General features: G+C 37.2%; 1 pseudogene; it reads left to right on the top strand.

Moving 5' to 3' along the window:
- The first annotated feature begins 6,251 nt into the window (after positions 1-6,251).
- The window catches only part of LOC139725594 (uncharacterized), a 75,556-nt pseudogene continuing 59,510 nt past the window's right edge, over positions 6,252-22,297 (top strand).

The raw sequence follows: 22,297 nt of genomic DNA, 5'->3' as shown, positions 1-22,297 counted from the left end.
AAATTATGAATCCAATATGCATGATAAAAATAAATTTGAAGGGAATAGAAGTGGTATAGTCGTACCTTCGAAAATGAAGTACAAAATCAAAAAGACTGACATCAGGATGGTGACAAAGATAAGGAAAATCTGGAAGCCCATGCAAAATGTCCATCGTCTCTGGGGCTTCTTGTCGATGTCGGTCACGACATCGACGCCCGATGTGCTCTCTTCGACGGCTTTAGATGTGCTCGGTCTGTCTGGGTCGGTACATTCTTTATATTGGCCTTCAAAGCCCTCATTCACTTTGCCGCCAAACACCTGCAACCATATATAATTAAGATGATTCGTTCACATTTTTAAAGAATTGACACATTTTGCCTGTTTCCACGGGTGTGTGGAGATTCTGAAATTCTGCAGAGTCTCTGATGACAAGGACACACTAATCCTATAGCCAGGTGAATATCGACACTAACATACAGCATGCTTTGTCAGTTATATAAAAGTTCGTCTTGCAGGAAGTTCTGTTCAGATAAAATTGAGGAATTTTCTTTCACTTCATGTTCAGTGACTCTTGAACGAATATTGTCTCATTTTTTGCCACCTCTCTACAATTACGTAAATATATATTCTATATGAAAACAACAAAAATGGGAAAGCATTAAACTGAAAAAGATAAAAACCGGACTGGTGGTTTCGGGCGTTTTATAGGGAGTAATAGGACGGGCGGTTTTGGGCGGTTCAGTTACTCATGGGTTTAAAAAAAATATACATCACTAATGCATTAGGCACCATTCCATGACAATACCACTGGCGACGTGCACGTTCACGTGGAGCTGAAGTGGATACAACTAGACTAAGGGGGTGTTGCAAGAAAGTCAAGTTGCAATTGATTGCAACTTTCTTGCAACACCCCCTAAGAGAAATAAATCAAATCGTGGAAGTTTAACTGAAATTGCTTCTTATAAAATCAGATGCGTGCTTTTTAGATGGTGGTGGCATAGTAAAACAAATGTCACATGCGCTTGTATCAAAATCTTTACTGATATTATCTTTTTGACACGTAGAAAGAAGAAGTTACGACATTCAATTGAAGTCGTCATAGATTTCAAGCATTCCAATTTAACCGATAGGGGGTTGTAGTCTCTGAATTATCGACATAAATATCAATTTTGCAACATCATGAAGTTAGAAACAAATAGGAGCATTGTGAAACAGTGAAGATATCGCTTCGCATAAAATATAAATTTTGATATTCAATTTCAAGTTTGTCACAGTGATATTTTTGACACATACCTTCTCCTCGTACTTGCTCATGATCTCTAGGAATCTTGACAGGGAATAAAGGTAGAATGAGGCATACAACAAGCAGGAATGTCCAAACAACTTCTTCCACAACCGTATGACATAAGATGCGAACTATGCAATCTCGTTAACAGCGAGGAACAGGTACTATAAAGTAAGCAAACTATATGTAGCGGTAGGTGCGGCGACACGCAGCACCACGCTCCGCCGACTTTCTATAATACCGACAGACTTGCTCAAACTGCTTGCTTCGGTGGAATCGAGGTGTGTTTGTCTGTTGGGGGAGGGGAGTGAGCAAGGTGTTGTTTTCAAAGCACTCCATTCATGGTCATGTTTTATATCGTTTGTAAGGAAGCCATTAATGTTTGGAAGAAAACCAGGCCTTTTAAGTCCCCTCCGAAGAACTACTGGCGTTGAGATTGAAGTATTTCTTTCTTTCTTTTTCTGCCGTATTGCAGCTGGCTGGTAGATCACTTCTAGAACTGTCTGTACATGTTTTTCATTTTCCAACACTTCCCCTTTATTTTCAGTGGGAACAGTTATGTCGCAATCATTATTCCTCCTCTGAAGAAAAAAAGAAGAAGAAAAGAAGCACTGGAGGCTCCCTCCATTGTCTCATAATCATGACGCACTTTCAATTCAACAAACTTGTTCCAGGCTGAACTTTTTTCCATTTTTTTTTTCAAACGAAGTAAAAACTCATGAATACATGATTTCGCTGACAACACAGCTGTCATCTTGTGATTTACTAGTAACGTATGCCCCCCCCCCCCAAAAAAAATAACACAAACACACACACAAACACACACACACACACACACACACAAGCACACGCACACATACCACACTATACTCATAAAGTTACGCACCCGATTGCACATCTGCACGCAGTAAGGTTGTTGACTGGTAATCATGCAGACTGAGACCAGTATAGACACGGAAATATGAACCCCGTTGAGAGGTATATCATTTCATGCAAAAAACAAAACAAAACAAACAACAGCCACAAACAACAACAACAAAAGAAAAACAACACAAGAAACTCAAGGATCAAAGTCGAATGACGTACACGAGATGTATTCCTTCGTCAGGCGACAGAGTTGCATTATTGTACCACTGCGGTATTACAGTGGATCTGGCTTTTGCGTATAAAATTGGGTTATGCGTTCTACTCCGAAAAGTGTTTAACTGACTTGTGACAGGTGTGAAAACGGGTACATAGCAATGCAGGAATAATCTTAATGGCAGACGGGGGCCCTCTGCCATAAAAAGCAATGGAAATATCAGGAGATTTCCAATTGTGGATTAGGATATAATGTTATCATCATTATTATCCGTATCTTCTTATCGTCGTTTATTTTTGTCATCATCTTAAATTTCATTATTCATATTGTTGACAATAGCGTAATCAGTAAAGTTATCACTGTCGTTGTCGAAGTCATTACCATCACCATCATCATTACCATTTACAGTTACCATGACTGACGCATATGTTACCAAGCAGTCATTGTGGCATATGTTAGCAATTACTGCATATCAACCCCTGTTATTATCCGTGTCAAATCCATCAACCACATGGGGGTTTGATAGTCGACAATGCGACCAAGAACAGGACAAACATAAAGACAAAAAAGAACAGCAAAACAACAACAACAACAGCAGCAGCAGCAGCAGCAGCAGCAGCAGCAACAACAACAACAACAACAACAACAACTCAACACCTTTTGTGTCATCCTCTCCCCTCGGTCTTCTGAATGTTACTCCTGCTTTTACGATTACAGTTCGTAATTCCGAAGATTCGTTTATCAAAAAAATGAAATACTGTTCCTTATTCCAGAGGTTCTTTATTCTAAAGGTTTTTTTTTCTTTTCTTTTTCGAAAATGGAATAAGGTTCGGTCGTTATTCTTCAAAAGGTCCGCAATTTCAAACATGAAATAAGGAACGTAATTCAGAACGTTCGTTATTCCGAAAACTAAATAAGGTACGTAATTCCGAAGATTCGTTATAGTACGCACCCTCTTTTCATTTTTGATAAACTAGCCTTCGAAAAAAGGAATCTCATTTCGTTTTCGGAATTACGAATCATCGGAACAACGAACCTTCGGAATAGCGTTACAAATGTTCGGATTATTGAAACCTTTTTTTTTTTCATTTTCGGAGTGAAAAAACTTCTAGGTATAGGGAATTTGTGGATATCGGAATTTTCCTTTTCGGATTTACGAAGCTTTGTAATAACAAACGTTACCCATGTTTACATGAACATTACTCTGAGTCTCATTATTCAAGACTATGTATTTCATGTCACATTCTTCACAAGCGCGAATTCAGTAAACGCTACCAGCATCAGGGGAGCTTTTTCAATTCAATTTCATTCAATTCGTTTATTCATCTCATCTTCGGATAAATCCAATACAACAGTATTGGATTTTACAATACACAAAAAGATAATCAATCATTTACATATAACAGTGAAAATGTGTGAACAAATATCTCTAGGAATCGAATACCAGATTAAAGGAAATTGGTGACGTACGGAGTTTGAAACCAGATTTGTTTTTACTACCCACATAATAATAACAATAATAATAATAATAATATGAAATCTATTGCAATTTCGTGTATTGTATTTATGAATTATATTATTAGTTGAAAACATACATGAAATATTTTGAGGTAACATATTTTTGAAATAATAAAATCCCAAAACAGCGGTATTATAAGTATACAAATCAAATATATTCAAAGTATTAAATTCACGAAAAAGAGGAGCCGAATGAGCAAGATAATGACTACCAGAGCATATTCGTAATGCTTTTTTTCTGCAATTTACGTAAAACTTATATCTTTGTTTTATTATATTGCCCCATACAAATGTTTTGACTTGATTTTTTTGAACGTAATTCTCAGCAAAGCATGTGAAAGGCGATTGTAAGTGACTCGCGGAGGCATGGAATTTTAATATCAAAAACGCTGTGAACATGGACATTCCAATTTCTAGGCCTGGGATATAACGAAGCGGTCTCTAAATATCGTCGCTTCGTTTCTTTCGAAATTAGATTTATGTCGTTTCTATTGAAGGCCATGAAACAAATGATGGAAAGGGGTTAGCATACCTAAATCTCCCTGCCTGCGTCAGAGCACGAGAAGGGTAATCAATTTGTTCAATGAACTGCATGGATTTTACTTTAATATGCACACTAACAAGGATCAACCAAAACGTATTGACAAATTTAGAGATTAATTTGCATGACAAAGCTTCAACACAACGCAAATGAAATTGGCTGCGTCGGGTAGACATTAATTAGTGCCATGCAGGGAGTAGGAGAATGGGGGTATTTTGTTTAAGTCGTTGTCATGGTGACCCCTCCTCGGGCTTCCAGCGTCGTCGAAATCCACTTTCGATTTTACCCAACAGGCTCTGGCGCTCAGGCGATTTATGTTGGAGGACAATATATCGAGTCTTGTTTTTCTCTTTCTTCGATCATACACACACGTTCACATAGTGCAGAATACTATTATATGTATCATAATAGAAGCATATTATATATTCATATTTATATCTCAGGTGCCCCATCTTGCAGCAAAGGTTCAAATTGTTACTTTTGCTTCTATTTTGGCCCATATACATACACAAACACAAACACACACACACACACACACACACACACACACACGCACACACACACATACACACACACACATATATATATATATATATGTATATATATATACACATATATATATATGTATATCTATATATATGTTTATATATATATATATATATATATATATATATATATATATATATATATACATATACATACATACATAAATACATATGTGTGTGTTTGCGTGTATGTGCGTGTGTTAGCATAAAGTCGAAATCACCTGTCTACTGTAGATAGCAAGTTGTTAAAAGTTACAAAAGCACAGGCATTGTCCTTTTCTCTTTCTTTCCTATTTCACTTCAAATACATGTTTATCTGTTGGTAACACATGTTTGTTTCGAATTTGAAACCTTCTTTGTTTCGACGTAGACCTGTACAGAGTATAGAATACCTTACAAAAATACATGTTTGATAAATTGTCCTCTTTAAAAAAAAAATACATATTAGATAAGAGCCTGAGGGGATCATCCCAACAACAAAATATCAGATATTCTCCGGTATAAATCTACTCCCTGGCACAAATGAATGTATTCCTGAAGCAGTCAAATATATTTTTTTAGATATACAATATTCTTATCTATGTATATATATACACATATGAAGCATTAGCTCACAAAAAAACAACCGCGTGATTAAGAATGTGTTGTTTTTCATGTGACTTGAGCTACACCGTCACTAGATGTTAGACATCAGGACTTATGATGTTTGGTAATCTTTAGACAGTTTACATTCTGACAGGAATATGCATGCGAACGACTGCAAAATATTCCCGGCCATTAACCCTAATCGTAACGGCCCCGAATATTGGAATTTTCGCTATGAGTTCGATCAAAACCTATTAACAGGTTCCATCAAATCAACGAATATGATTTTCAGCTGCTATACACTATCACAAAACGAGTGCACGTACAATCATCATGTTCCGCTGTTGTGAATGTCACAGTAAGAAATTAATAACACTTTCCAGGGACCCCAACCTGCAATTCCTATTTTGTGGTCACTGGAAAAAATGAAAATGATCAGTGAAGTAGAGGATAGAAGTGAATTTAAAAAAAAGGAAGCGAAAACAGGTGACATCGAGGTAGATACAGGGGAGGAGAAGGGGAAGGAGAGGGAGAGGGGGAAGGGAGGAGAAAGTGACGATAAGGGGTATGAGAGAGAGAAGCAAACACAGAGGGTTGGATGTTAACGAGGGGAGGATAATAATCTGCGCATGCGCGGTTTATTGCACCTATCCAATGATCCACTGATTTGAGCATCTAAGGGCAGACGATATACACCTGACGTCAATACTTGCAGAACGCGCTCCTACATTACTCCACGCTACTCTTTTTATTCAAGTTGTCATGATTCTATGATCTGCCTGATTCAGTGGGAAGCGTTGCTTTTTTGTGATTCTTCAAAGAAAGTGTGTTCAGTCTCACACACTATAGGGATAAACTGGCAAGCAAATCGTCAGAGGAGAGCAGGCACCCAATGGAATCAAGGAATACAATCGATTCAGAGCGCAGCCTTTAATGTCTTTGTCATGATTATTGTGGTTTAAGTCATACGTTTCCGCCAACATCAGTGAACATGGGATGTTTCGTAGCAGTCGCGAGTCTCGTTCTGACTTTGGTAAGCACATTCTCCCTTTTGTCTACCAGTGCTTTCCAAACATTTTGTCATATTGAAATGAAGAATTCTCTTGAAGTAGAAGTAACATTATTATATTACGATATTTCCTTCTCAAAATACTCTGGTTCTTTTAGTGTAAGACAGTTCATGAGATATTCTACAAAGATAAAACATTACCACAGATGAATATGATCGACACGAATTCTCCCCGGTGCAAGTGTCATTCGGTACAGTAAATAATGTATATAACAAAACTGAAAAACATGTATCTTCGTGACAAGGACATAAATATGGGACTTGTTGTTTTCAGGATATTGAATACAAAATCCAAATATTCACATTTATGATAAAGCTTCAATTTTGGGGTCGTCAAAGCAGAAAGCGAAAATATAAAATCATGATGAAAGGTCAAAAGGAGGTTACTTATTACATTCGATTGATTGTAATAATCAACCGTTTAAAAAGAAAGATTAACATTTCTAAACAAACCCATATTTGAAAGAGAAAATATTCGAATTGTATGAATCTTACAGCTGTATACAAAGATTGTACACAGTTGTGACGATCATGGACGATGTATCATGGTTGGCTTGAATTCAATTTCACTGAGTCCTTAATTGAATCACATCATGTCCTTGGACAAAGCGATTATTTTCAGCTTTCCAAAATTAGTTAACAGGCGTTTATCTGTCGCCCTTTTCTTGGATGTTTATTTGCGTTTGTATATAGAATACTTTCTTTCTGAAACTGGCTGCAAAGTATCCCAATACTGGCCAAAGCGCGAACAAAGCAAAACAATACATCATTTAGCCGTTACTGGGCATTTTTCTGGGAATATTTTGTGTTTATATCGTGTTTGAAAAAAATATTGTGTTTATGATCACAAGTGTTTCTAAACTTCAGTAAAATTACTCGAAATGCATTTACAAACGCTGCTGGGAACAACTGCAAGTCTAACCGCTTTTTGAAATGTGTATAGTATTGGGAATCATGCCCAAACTTCAGAGCTAGCGCTTTTGCACTGAAACTGCATAATACATCAATATCTCAATTCCTTTGAAAACCTTTGATGAGAGAAACAGCACATTATGGCCTATCTCATCATGAAATTTATCATCACCTCCTGCCAAAAAGTAAAACCTTTTTTTTTTTTTCATGGCTGGGAAATACGAAATCAATGCGGAGGATTTAAAGTATAAGTGATCAACCAATAATAACACCAAGTAAAACACACGGTGTTGATCAGATTTCTGGTAGGCCTACTATGACCATCTGCAGGCATATTGAAACAGAGATAAGGAACTTCTCAGAATAGAAAGAATAAAATCATGACAAAAGAAATTCGAAAGAGAGAAAGAGCCAGAAGGGGACATAAAATAAATGAATAATCATTAGATAGCAGATTTATATAAAAATCTAATGAAAATAACTAAGATAGATAAATACGATAGTCTTTGTCATCATCAAGTGCTCAAATTCTTTAATATTTCAGTTTCTGCGTATACTTGTATTTGTTAATTTGTGAATTTTGCTGGAGCGTACATTTCAAAGACTGCAGATATCCTAGTAGTACTCTGAATATTTCTGTTCTCATTCTAGCATGGACAAATGAGTGATTTACTCGTTTTTGGCATGTCTTTTCGCTTTTCAGATATTTATTCAACACTGTCAAGGTAAGTCCTACAATTTCATTCCCCCCTTTTCGCATCGTTCTATAATGATGATGTATAAAGCACATTTTCTCTCTCACAAAGAAATACGCTGCTCATAGTTTCACACCAACAAATTCCGATTCAAAAGAATCTACTGAGTATGATATCAAAACTGTATATATTTTGTATAAATGATTTCGTATTCCACGTTGGGACTAATAGGCACCACCAATTACAAAAAGAAAATATTGCAAACACGACTGCATTTAAAACATATGAAACTGTAGTTTCAATTCAAATCATGCTGAAGCATAATTGCATACACATTTTCCAGTAAAGTGACATAAAAAAGTAATCTGCATTAGTTTGAGTTTGTTTGTAGTTACTACAGTTACGACATCTGATAACCTGTATCCAATTCAACCATATCCCTTGGTTTATCGAGATTAATCCTGTCTGTATACTCTGCAAAATATTCCAAGGAATAATGATAACAATATTCCCATTACATATATCACAGTCGTTATGTTACATCATACTTATACTGTTAGACATGATATTGGTGATAACAACAACGCGACTTTCCTACCACATACTTAAGTTGTCTTCTAATGATGACAATGGTACAGATGCCAACTCTAATGTATAGACGTATCAAGTATGGAATTCCATGTATGTGTAAGTAACTGGTAGATTAGTATAAACCCTACTCACGTTACTCATCATAACTAAGACTAAAATCAACAACAAATTAATAATTTAATACAAAATTTCATGCTCTTCGAAGCCTAATACTTGATAATAAAATAGCACGAGGTGACGTTATACACAAGCTTTTACATTGAAAGAAAAATTGCAACATGCCTGTCATGCCATTGTTGTAATTTCACTTCAGGATTGTTGCCCGAGTGAGCGAATGCTGCAATCAATATCCAATTGTATTTGATTAGCAACCTGCCACAAAAAGTAATTACACCCCTCTCCCGACCGGTGCATGTATAAAGCATATCCTTCACCCTCCCCCTCCTTTCCCTTCAATATTTTCTGGGTCAACATTGCTTTTCGTTTGGTTCAATTCGTGGTGATCGATCAATTGCTGCATTGAGACATCAAGCATCCAATGGTATTCTGAGTCCATCAGTCGTACCAGCGTTACCATGGAAACGAGGTCTCTTTTTGTGTGTTTGGAAGGCAATGGGTCAAACATATCAGTAATGATATTCTGGTATAACATGAATGTTCTCTTCTTCGGAACAATGGAATGATTGTAGATGGTATATACTGTGACTTCTCGTATGTATGTATGTATTAGATACGCCAATATAGGCAATGACTATCCGGCCGCGTGTTGTCTGTGGGTTTTCTTCTGTCAATTCAATTCGCGTCAATATTTTATTTCCATTCAACAAAGGTAACCACATAATGCAAGGAATAAAATTGAAAAGGTGTATTGTTTAACAATTTGTGACCATGCAGTATGATTAACAAGTATCTCTCCCTTCACATGCTTATGTACACACACGCGCGCGCGCGCGCACACACACACACGCACACGCACACACACACACACACGCACACGCACACGCACACACACACACACACACACACACACATATATATATATATATATATATATATATATATATATATATATTACATAAGAAAAAAGAGGAGAAATGAGGTATAGAAAGAGACTGAAACTTCATTAAATCGAAGCAGAGGCAAAGTGAGGGTGATTAGTAAATGTGTAAATCGGCATGGAATACTAGCTGTTAGGACAATGTTTATCTAAACTTCGACAAAACGGAGTTAAGTTAAGTCTCCTACAACAAAGATTAAAATCTTTGTCCTAACTTATGTAGACTGTTATATGGCACAAGTCTATTGCCAAATCGTTCCATAGAAGGAAGAAGACGAATCATAGGCAGATGGGCGATTTATATATTATTGTCGTGATATGGTGCGACACCAAGCCAAAGCTATCATTTTGTGCATTAATTAATATCGTATATAATGGCTTTCGACCTTCTGTATATACTGTATCCATCTACTCTATTCGATTTAAAGGAGACCTCCGGATGATTTTCAGATTTTTCATTTGAACAACTATAAATCAGTTATACTGAGGACAGAGTCTCAGAATTTGTGATAATTGGGATGAAGAATAAGAATATTTCCTACATTTAGAACAAATTGCAATGAACAAGGATGATGACATGGCAGAGTCACCATAAGAATGCATGATTTGGGACTCAAGGAAGCAGAACAAAAGAAGAAGGCATGCATAGATTATACACAGATGAACTGGCAAGCAAGCGGTATTGTAATGGAATTACACTGCTACATTTCTGAAATATGTGAACCTCCTGTGTCATCATCCTTGTTCAGTGTAATTTGTTTAAGGTTTTTCTAAGTATTGTTTCTCTGCACAAGAACCACAATAAATTCCACAAATCTATACATGGAGTTGTTGATTAATGTACTACATGATGTGAAATGATGAAAATTGTCTGGAATGTCCATTCATCACGCAAATACGAATACAGAGTTTATATTTGATAAATCATATTTTTTACAAGCAGGAACATAAAGTTTAATAAAAAGAATTACGTGAACAAAATGATGAAGGAAACAATGCATATTTTGCAATGGTGACAAACGACAAAGGTAGACATAGCGATGGAAAAGAATGATCTACTGAAAAGAGGATCTTGTAAAACTCGCTGGTTCGAGAAACAATATGATATCATGTATGTATCCAAAATTTATCTACATTATATAACAGTTATAAGCATTTTATAAATGAAACATTTAATTCGGGTAATAAAAGAACATATTGTAGACAGTACTAGTTTAAAATGATAGAGTACATAGGCCTACAAACTTAAAATGAGATAGATGTTGCTGTATTAGGGTGAATAGAATGTGGGCTTATGTTCTTTAATGTTCAACGTCTGTGAGGGGCACAATGATGTTCACTAGACGTGGGAAGTAAGAGAACCGATTATATTTTCCCGATGTCATAGCAACGATTGTTCCCTGGAAGACATATCTGCCTAGCAACCAGTTTCCCTTCCTTCCTTCCTCTCCCAGTGCAAACAAGATCGTCTGGTCTTTTTACCCTTTGTATGTAGAAGCATAAATCAATACCCATAAATCATCACCTGAATAGAAACCAACGTGTCTGCCGTATATGTCGAGGCCATGCATTTTCATAAAAGACTCATAAAGTTGAAAGGAGAAAAGTACTCAATTTACCGTGGAAGGTGTACACTTGAATGTCCAGGACACATACCTTTTCTTGAGATGTTCTGCAACAGCAAGGAAGAGGGGAACATAAACCCTTAAGTACCAGGTGAATTTGAGCCCGTGTCGACTGAACGAGAACGATACTCCCAATGCATTTAACAGACTTTTCACTCTGCCATCGACAGAGATGTGCATTATCTGTTTGCCTGTTTGTCCGTTTGTTTTGATTTTCAGTCAAGGTATAACTAATCATGAAAAAAAGGAGACAAGTTTGGATAATAGCTCCACACATTCTGTCATTGTGATAATGTCGAGCTCGAATGGGAGAGAAGTTCTCAATTTTATTCTCTTAAATACATTAAGTTCAGTGCAGTAACCTTCCTTTGCATATGTTTTAAAACTGTGCATTCATGTTTAATCTTATTACGATTACATAGTAGTATAGGACAGTTAAAGGTCATATTCCGTATTGAAGTACTCCCTGAGTCCCTGAGATATGTTGGTTTTGTAAAAGTTGGCAACAAAAAGACAAGTGTATTGTCTTCCATCAATATCTTGCCTTCGCCGTAAACTAAAAGTTATATCCACCTTAAGTCTTATATATACATCATTCTACTGAAATTATTGAAGTAGTTATTGAGACCCTTTCAAAGCAACCTCTGTACGTACGCTGTGGCCGCCCCCCCCCCAAAAAAAAGTAACATTTCATTTAATAATATCAAATGAAATTTTACATTTTTTGTAACATTTCATTTTGATGATATCAAATTAATGAAATGTTACATTTTTTTTGGGGGGGGCAACATAATGATGTTGTTATTTTTACCACTTTTGTTTATAGGTATACATCATCTGCATAAACCAAAGACTTGGGCTGGTTGCGTTTTAAAGGTTGTGCGAATAAGGCCATTTAAATAAAGATAATGGCCGGATCGCCTCAGCATATTAAAGCTTCTTCATATGGATTTATAGCTCTGTGACTGGTGACTGGATTATCGAACAGGTTATAATGTCACTTATTCGACTACCATATACAGTCTGAGAAGAATCTACTTCTATCCACTAGGTCTCAACAGTGGCCAATTTTACAAATAATTTGCACTTAGACAATGTTTGTTAATATAATATCATATCCATGGAAAACTATTTGTCTAGTTCTCGAATCATTATCGATCTGGGAGGCATGCTGCCGTCATAAGGCGTGCAATGTTTGCACTGAGAGATAACGAACGGGGCTTTTTTTCTGTTTGCGCAAATATTTTATACCCAGCTACCTCCGAATGGATAATTAATTGCTGCGAAGTTCACACTCGAGAAAAAAAGGGGGAAAATTCTCCTCATCGCAGAGTTTTGATACCTGCTTGTAGCCAGAATGAAGACCAGAGTCCTGGGGCATTATTTCGTTTTCATATTTTTGTGATCCTGATGCAACATAATCATTCATATTATGTAAAGTCTTAATGTTCTAAAGAGTAAAACTGACCATTATTCTGTGCCCACCGTTTTAATAATGAAATATCAACCGGTTGTCTACGGGAACCGGATGCCCCTGTTTTGAAGCAATGGGAATTCGAGTAATCTCGGAAGCAACGGGTTAAGTAAACAGTCCACGATAAATGAGGCAAGTATGTACGCTGGGTAGAGATCGCTCGCTGCGTTTATCACTTGGCTCCAACCAGTCTGAATTCACTCTGCGTTCTCAAGTTGGCAAACCCCGTATACACAAAATATGAACCATCGATAGCGATCGATCTTATCTCGGTGATTCTCAATATTCATCGCGATGACGTCACTGAAGTGCTTCGCTGTTTCCTTGTTTGCTAACGATTCTTCGTTTTGGCCGCGGTGGAATAGTGGTACACCTTGACGCGGCGTTTACGAGACGGTCAGGGATTCGAATCCCTGTTTTTACACGTGTGTATTTCAACTTGATGATTTTTTTCCTTTTTTTTCACAGCCCTTCTTTAACCCATATCTACATAGACAGCCCAAGCAAGTTACCTATGGAGGTGAAACCAGAATTTCCCCATACAGCAGAAAGCGTGAAAACAGGTCAAATTTGCTGAATTCGGAATACGAAAGTGTTTTATCTGTAATTTAGTCTGGTTTCTACAAAGAAAAAAAAAAGAAAAACATTTTTCTCCCAACCATTTTTTTTTTTTTGCAACCAGCAGAAGATTTCGTATCACTTCACTGTGCAATATCCCAGAGGTCTATCAACCAAACTGTCAAGATGTTCCAAGCTCAATTTGTAAAGAACTTAATTCTTTAACGTTTGAGTTAAATACACATCAAGTTAGTTGAATTTCATATCTTACGTAGATAGCAAAACTATCATTAGTCATGCAGAGCAAGCTCTCGTGGAAATCCTATTCAGTATATAGGCTTGGATATAGAATGAATCGGCAGGATACATATTCACTACTCATTAAATATAATGCTGATTAGCAGAGACTTAAAGCTGTCTTCTGACGAAAACATGAAGGGAGAATACACATTGGGATCTAGACGAAACGTCTAATGCAGTCTTCGCGATTAGCTTGCTGTGTGGAAAGGGGAGGGGGTGTCACGTGATAAACACGCCGAGACTAGAAAACGAGAGAAGATAACTACGTGCTCTCTATGATACCCACCGACAATGTTGCAGTCAGAATAGCTGTTTAAGGCCATCCAAGGGCTGAAATGTTCCTATGAGAGCTCCAAAACACCAGAGAAGCGCATTATAAACGGAACATAATATTCCATATTCATGAAGATTATCAAATTAGGTTTCAACGAGACACGTTCTACGTCTATAACATATACATTGTCGTGATGCGTTTATCGTAGATAGGTGTATGATACGTCACAGTGTCAGGTCCCTAGATTGGTTTGTTGCCTCATAATCTTCTCGGAAGCAGGACATGCGTTCCCATGGTTACGTATTTCAATTATGTTGATTGTGGTTAAACTGTCAGTTTAAAAATGGACGCATCCTTTGCTATCTCTAGATTGGATGAGGCGAATGTGTGACGTTTTGGGCTTTAACTGCAAACACGCACTCTCATTTCAACTGGATCGCACTTTTTTGTCGAATTTCATTTGTTAATCAAATTTGGAGACAATTTCCTCAATTTCTCCCTTCTACCGCGACAGCAAACGAACGCGTGGTGTTGCCATGGTAATCAGACAAGCTAAGGGACACATCTTGAATGGACATTTCACTCCTGTCTAAGAGCGATCTCTCAAGGTGTAATTATTATACACATTTTTTCTGTATTCTCCATTCCTTCAGCAGTATTCGAATCATCAAAAAAACAACTTGAAAATTACACACACACAGAGACTCAGACGGGTGCATGCACACACACACACACACAGACACACACACACACACACACAATATTCCGTGTATCGATTACGACTTGATCAAATCCATGTGAGTCTGCATCCGAAAACCCCTAAAAAGTGTTGTTATATCTGAGTTGATTTACTAGCAGGCTGAAATTCGGTATTTTGGTTACCTCACCATGCAGCTGATTTTGGGATGCGATGTTTTTCGACATTTATATTGATTTGATTTTGATTTTTTTTTCATTTGATATGATTTCATTTCCGCATTCAAGCAAATACAAATTGAATACAAATTTCAAAAGCACAATGACAAAGGATAAGTGCAGTGATTCAAAACGATAACATAATAATACACAAATAGATACACTTAAGCAATTGCTATGAGCAGTATACATATACAGAAACATAAAATAAGATTTTTTAATAGTACTTTTCAGTAACAAATAACAGCTATGACTGAATGCAGGAGACCGCCATCGTGAGTGGTTAAGCTTTAAATGGATGGGGCCTCATATATATTTCAAAATGAGGCCACATTGTGTTTAAAAATAAGCTAAGAATATTTTATTTCACGATTTTCATGAAGCGCTTATTTGTTGTTTCTGTCTAGCCAAGTCTGTTTTATCTCCTTTCCACACTATCAAGGTGTGTAAAAGAGTAAATAAAACCTTCCAGACACTTTATGAACAAGCATAATCTATGTGTAAAAAGTAGCTTTGACGATTTGACATGCTCATGCATGAGTATACCAAATGTTAGGTCAATATGATAACCTTTGACTTGCTATGGAGTTTCAAGTCAGTAATCCTTTTGGTACATTATACGCAATATTGAGAGTTACACAGTGCCATAAAAGAGACCCACAAACTTCTAGGATTTTTTTTTTAAGTAGCATTCCTGCATACTTGATCATCTATTCTATCATTCATTCTGATGGGTGCAGTTTCATGAAATATGTCATAAATCACATACAGTATATAACCTTACAATCTCTTCCTTTAAACATGATTAAAGAGAAATATCAAATATGGTGACCTTTTTGTCAGGTAAACTTTTTGTGTGATGTACGTAGGCACTGCATCTGTTATCTAAACCTGGCGTCCACTATAGGGCGCGGACAAGACGCTGAACGCAAATTTATTGATTCCGCATTCATTTGGCAACCTCTTCCGTTCACTGTCTTTGTCACTGCTAAACTCGTCCGCATGCACCTTCGGGAGAGATAAAAATGTCCGCGTCCAAATGCTGATCGAGACCAAAATTTGGATATAAACTTTCTGACACCTTCGGGAACTTGAGGACATCGTCAGGACATCCCGCCCTTCTATAACATTGTACTTACGCCTCTTCCTCAAACGTTCCGGAAAGAATCCCGCGGTGCGGGCAGCTTCGTAGATATGATAGAGGCATGCAGATTAAAAGTCACCCATAATGTTTTGGAAAGCGCAGAGCCGATGAGGATTGATATAAGACTCAAGTGCGAGAAGCCGCTACAGACACTTTATGGTCAAGATACGAAAGAGGCAACATTAAGTGACAAGTACAAGGATTTTCAAAGTCCAAAATCAATGTAGCATTATGCCTACGAAACATAAATAATAAAAAGAATACAATGATGTCTGCTTTGTCTGAACAAAGAATCTAAATTGTTTGAATCTTCTATATCGTCACTGCATGATGTACGAACGAATTACAATGCCACCCTATATAAGTGATGCGTGGCATAGCCCATTTTAACAATTTTAACAATCATACGCCGGGCTGGTTAAGTTCAACAATCGTCGTCACACTTTGATATTTTCATCATTATCATGACAGTGATGACGGTTATGATTTTTTTTTTCCGTGGCATGCTCCTTTATAATATTCGCAACACTGTGTTGAATAGGGTAGTACACTTTCCCGTCGTTCCTTAAAAAGAGCTGCGAATGACCTAATCTACTATGGCAATAAAAATAAATGTCAAAGAACTTCTCTGAAATCCACTTAGTGATTCATATACCAGACAGTCTACCTAATATGTCATTGCACTCATACACCTCGCACATCGAATAATGGTCTTTGTGATTTCGAGTGGATGGATACAATATACATACATGTATATATCCATGGTGATATATTGGACGACCATGAATATTTCAATCCGAATATCTGTCACATTATACATGTTATAGTCAGCAAAGGAAATGAATGCAGCGGCAGCAAAGCTAATGGATGTCTTTCCAGCATTCAAGGTCGATATAGAATGCTCCATACACACACACACACACACACACACACACACACACACACACGCACACTCACTCACACGCACACACACACACGCACACACACACACACACACACACACACGCACACTCACTCACACACACACACACACACACACACACACACACACACACACACATATATACAGGGTGGCCCAAAAAGAACGGAACGCCCAAGATCTTTAATTTCAGCAATATCGTTGCAAATATGTCATCATGTTGCATACTATTAGAAAGGCCATTCTTTTTCCAATAGAATGACACCAAGCTCTTTAATTTCAGTTAATGCGTTACGATTTTAGGTCCATTTTTGTCAACCCTTGCAATTTTCAAAATGTGATCATTTTGCACCTTCAGAGATACAGAAACCAGTGAGAATTCGGCTTACCGTAGAACCAGTAGCGTTCGCAACGTGCGAAACGTGGGGCGGACAGTGTGAATATTGTCGTCAGGTCGTCTCATTCACAATGGTAACGGACAATGACAGCCACATTCCACACATTGTGAACGTTACTGCTTCTATGGCAAGCCGAATTCTCGCTGATTTCGGTGTCTCTGAGAATGCAAAATGATCACATTTTGAAAATTGCAAGGGTTGACAAAAATGGTCCTAAAACCATGATGCATTAACCAAAATGAAAGAACTTTGTGTCATTCTTTTGGAAAAAGAATAGCCTTTCCAATAGTGTACAAAATAATGACATATTAGGAACAATAAAATAAATAAAAATCTTAGGTATTCCGTTCTTTTTGGGCCACCCTGTATAGGTGGATATACAGATAGAGACAGAGACTGACAGACAGATAGACAGACACGCAGACCAAAAAGGAGAGTTTCTTACAATGATCAGAATGATTTCCTTGCTTTCAAATTGATTCGATGCTCTCTTATATGCTGCTCGTTGATTTCACAACGTACGGGGCCGGGGGGGGGGGGGGGGGAGGAAAAATCCCTCGACGAATGCCCATATCTAATATAGCTCAATTAAAGCTATTTTAGGAAAAATATATTCAATTTTGCACTTCAAGGTGCCGATCAGTGTCACACTGGGAGCATGTTTGTGGGTGCAACTTTGCACCTTTCAGACCAGAAAGTTGCACCTTTAAAGGTAATCCCATTGTGACGCTGCTGTGAATGCGCATTTTTTTTCTTTCTTTGAGGGTTCTGTACAGTAAAGAAATTCAGGTACGATATCTTACGCATCAGCCTCGTGATCCACATTATGATAGTGGCCTACAGTGCCCCCCCCCCCCCAAAAAAAAAAAATACAATCAAATTTTCTCATTGATAACACCCAATATGATTAAACTATCTAAATGCTACTTCAGGGTAATAACATCTTAGCTCTATTTGCAGAAAACACCATTCGATTTGGTTAAGCGGTCACAGAGAAATGTGAAAAGTTGTAAACCATGTCATGAGTCTGATTCTTCCAAGTTTAGCACTTCGATGTTATTGTGTGTGAATACAATAGACATAACTTGGAGGGAAGAGATTCTTGACAGTCATTCTCTACAAAATTCCTCATTTCTCTTTGACCACTGAAGCAAGTCGAATGGGGTTTTCTGTATAAGATGTGGGCAATGAGTTATAGTTTCATACCCTGAATTTGTATTTGGATTGATTCACTATTTTTAAAGATATTAATGCGGAGGGTCCCGTTGTATTTTTTTTTTTTGGGGGGGGGGGGGGAACATACGGTACTGTACATAATGTAATTAGATGTAGCGCGCGCTTTTACATTATCAGCCGGTTCTCAGAAAACACAGAACTATGTATTCGGTGATTCGAGATATAGTACGGCATCTTTGCTGAGCAGCCATCTTGATGATTAAGTAGGGGCCTATCGATTTCTTGTTCAATAGACTAGAGTCCTGCTAATTAGCACACCATCTTGACGTAACAAGCATCTTTGTGGTCGACCACGTGAACTCCTATTGTTCTGCGGATGGCGACTGACTCTCGTTTCTTCAGCGGCCACTGATTAACAGGAAATTGATAAGTCAAGGGTTTGGTTATATTGTCTCATACATTTTACTCTTTCCCTCTCCATCCCTCCCTCCCCCCCCCCCCCCTTTCCTCTCCCCCTCTCTCCCTCTGCATCTGCTTTATCTTTCTTTCTCTCTTTTTCCCCCAAACTTTCCGTCATTTCTCTTAGCTTCACTGATGCCTCTGTATATCTCTATCGTATTGTCTGTGTCTATTGTAGTGTCTACTGCCCCCTTTCTTCCACCAATCTATAGAGCAACTCGAGTTGCTTTCGACTGACGGCAGAAGGCAAAGAATAATTCGATGACCATGAAGTCTTATCATGTATAATTAATGCTCTCCACTTAGCCCTCAAATAATGACAAGCATCAGTTACAGGTAATAATAAAAAATATAATAGGACCTATACTGTCGAAACAGGAACACACACACGCACACACACACAGGCAGACAAACAGATAGACACGCACACAAGCACACACACGCACACACACACACATACATTCAGACAAACAGACACACACGCTTTTTTTTCTGATGACATTTTTTTTTTCTTCTGAGTACATGACTTCTCATCTACCGACGGTCTACAGTTCAACATCAAACAGCAAAAAACGTGTGTACAATGGACCTCACGTTTTAATAATATATACTTGTCTGCGCTGGGACCACCAATTTTGTCCTTCCGTTGACGATGACGACATCAATAGTTTATAGTAATCTTTCTGAGATGAGTCGGTCTGAAAATGAATAAATAACCACGTCCTCTGCACGCAGAAGCACCATTATAGCTATCAATAGAAATATTGCTCGCATGCATGGTCAAATCCAGCCTGCAGTATAATCATTGGTATAAAAGCGACTCGCAATCCACGACCCGCGGGGCAATTTCATGAAGAGTTTTTTCGTATTTTTTTTTTGTACTAATTTGCTCTCAAGCACAAGGATATATAGTTTTTAACAGCTTGTCAGAAAAAAATCTCACAAAACGTTTTACGAAAATGCCCCCCCCCCCATGAAAATTGCTCTTACATTATAATAATTGATTGTAGGCCCTATTTACGTGGCCGAGTGATAATACCACGATTATGAGGAATTCCAATCAAGCCACATTATAGCTTTTTGGCTTTCGAAGCATGGCACATTCAGACGCTGTCAAATATTGGCACTGGCAAAGAAAGAAAAACTTAAGACGAAATCTGAATGTACACAAAAGATCGTTAAAATTATAATAAAGAATAACCTCTAGACCTACATGCGTGAAGGTACTATATCGGATTACTGTATATAGTAATCAAAATGAATATAGGCCTACACAATGCCCAATATATCACAATGGTCATGACTTAGTGCATGTATCGCACGGATCGAGAAATTACACTGTAGGTCCTAATCAAAGATTGTCTCTGCAGTCTGCTTACTGTTTAAGAGGTTGCTTACTTATGGGACACATTTTTTAAAGAGAAAGTATTAGGTACATTTTCGGCCTCATATCCATTGGCACACAACTCCTTTGCACAATATTGTTGCTTTTAGCAGTGTTAAACCATTTTTTTTGTGTGTGTGTGGGTGCGCTGCTTTTGATCATGACAAGCCGACATTGTTACTGCCAAAGTATTTTTCCTTGACCATGTTAACGATTGGTGAATCCCACTCACCGTGTAGGCCTGCAGCTGTAGACATTTGCAAGCGGTATATAGCAAATAAAAGTTTGGAGAGGGATCTCAGTGTACTTTGGCGAAGTATGAGAGGCTGTACAGACTGACTGAACTTGGATTCTGCAAAGTGAAGCTGGCAAACCCAACTAGGCTATTGTTAATTTTGATCTCGAATAAAATGATGAACATGCCGTAGGCAATACGGTAATGCATACAGACGATTTCTGTTGTTGTATAACTGTATTTAATAAGTCGATAACAGTGCATAACTTAGGAGAGAATAGAGAATGTGGTTGAATGTGCTCTTTAAAAGTACAGTATAAAGAAAGAATGCAATCGAAAGAAATTCATGTAGGCCCTATAGCCTATGTGCTGGGCCGGCGCAACCATGTTTTTTTTAATGTTTTTTTTTTGTTTTTTCTGCTTGTCAGCCGAGATTGGAACACACTTGGATCTAGCTGTCATCCAAAATGTATTTTCCCCCGGCCTCCATCCTCAAAGTGGACCAAATTGCTGCTCCCTCTTGTCATATATTACTAGCCGCTAAAATATTTTTTTTTAATTGACTCGAGGGGGAGGGGCAATAAATTTGGTGTCAATTTTTTTGGTCTTTGTATGGGGTGTGGTTGCTGCGCTTCTTGAGGGATTCCACTAGAATTATTCTATGGCTTTAATATGTTTGTATATATATTAGTGAGTTGTTATATTACATGTCTTAACTTGCTTTTTCAGGGGTCTTATTATACAAGCTTGCTTTTCTAAGACCCCCCACTTTACATCTATAATGCATCTACATGCATTGTCAATTTATATTCAAATATTCTGCAAATTGTTTTAATCGCATATATTCAACAATGTATTCCTTGTTACATATTCTTATGTATTCTTATCTTAATAATATCTTGCCCAAGTTTCTCGAAAATTATTTTACTTTTACTCAGGTTAGAAATACATATAATACTCGGCAATTTTATAATTTGTAAATCCCAAAATTTTATTATAGATATAATCACTCCAGACGAACAATTTGTTATACTGGTCCTTCTTTATGGAATGCCTTGCCAAATGACTTAAAGTGTATCACAGTTTGAATTTATTTAAGAAAAGATATAAAATACATTTATTAAGTCAATAATTTTTCTGCTTTTGTATGATTTTTAATCAAATTATTATGTATAAGGATTAACATTATGCTCACTTGCCTTGTTGTTTTATAGGTTTTGTACTTTGTAATGTCTTCTGTTTAAGTTTTTATGATGTGTGTTTTGTCTTGTTGATGTTATGTATATTTCTTGGGATTGACCTTGAAAGGCTGGTTTAAGCCTATATTGATTCCTCCACTTCTCTTGATATAACGCCTATGTTTTGTATATTTTTTATTTTGCCTTTATGATGTCCTTTGTATGCTGTCATTTACGATGTAATTACCCTTTTTATCAGATTTGTGGAAATAAATTGAATCGAATTGAATTTAATTGAATATTATTGTTCTTATGTAATTTTTGTTTTGTGGAAACTTTGAATAAACTTGAACTTGAACTTGATGTTCTTGTAGACCATACAAGGGTGCTTAAAACT

The sequence above is a fragment of the Diadema antillarum genome, unplaced genomic scaffold (assembly GCF_040938485.1).
Source record: "Diadema antillarum isolate AM-2024a unplaced genomic scaffold, OU_Dant_1.0 scf00000017, whole genome shotgun sequence".
In the NCBI taxonomy this organism is placed as follows: Eukaryota; Metazoa; Echinodermata; class Echinoidea; order Diadematoida; family Diadematidae; genus Diadema; species Diadema antillarum.
This window is presented reverse-complemented; position numbering and strand designations above follow the sequence as displayed.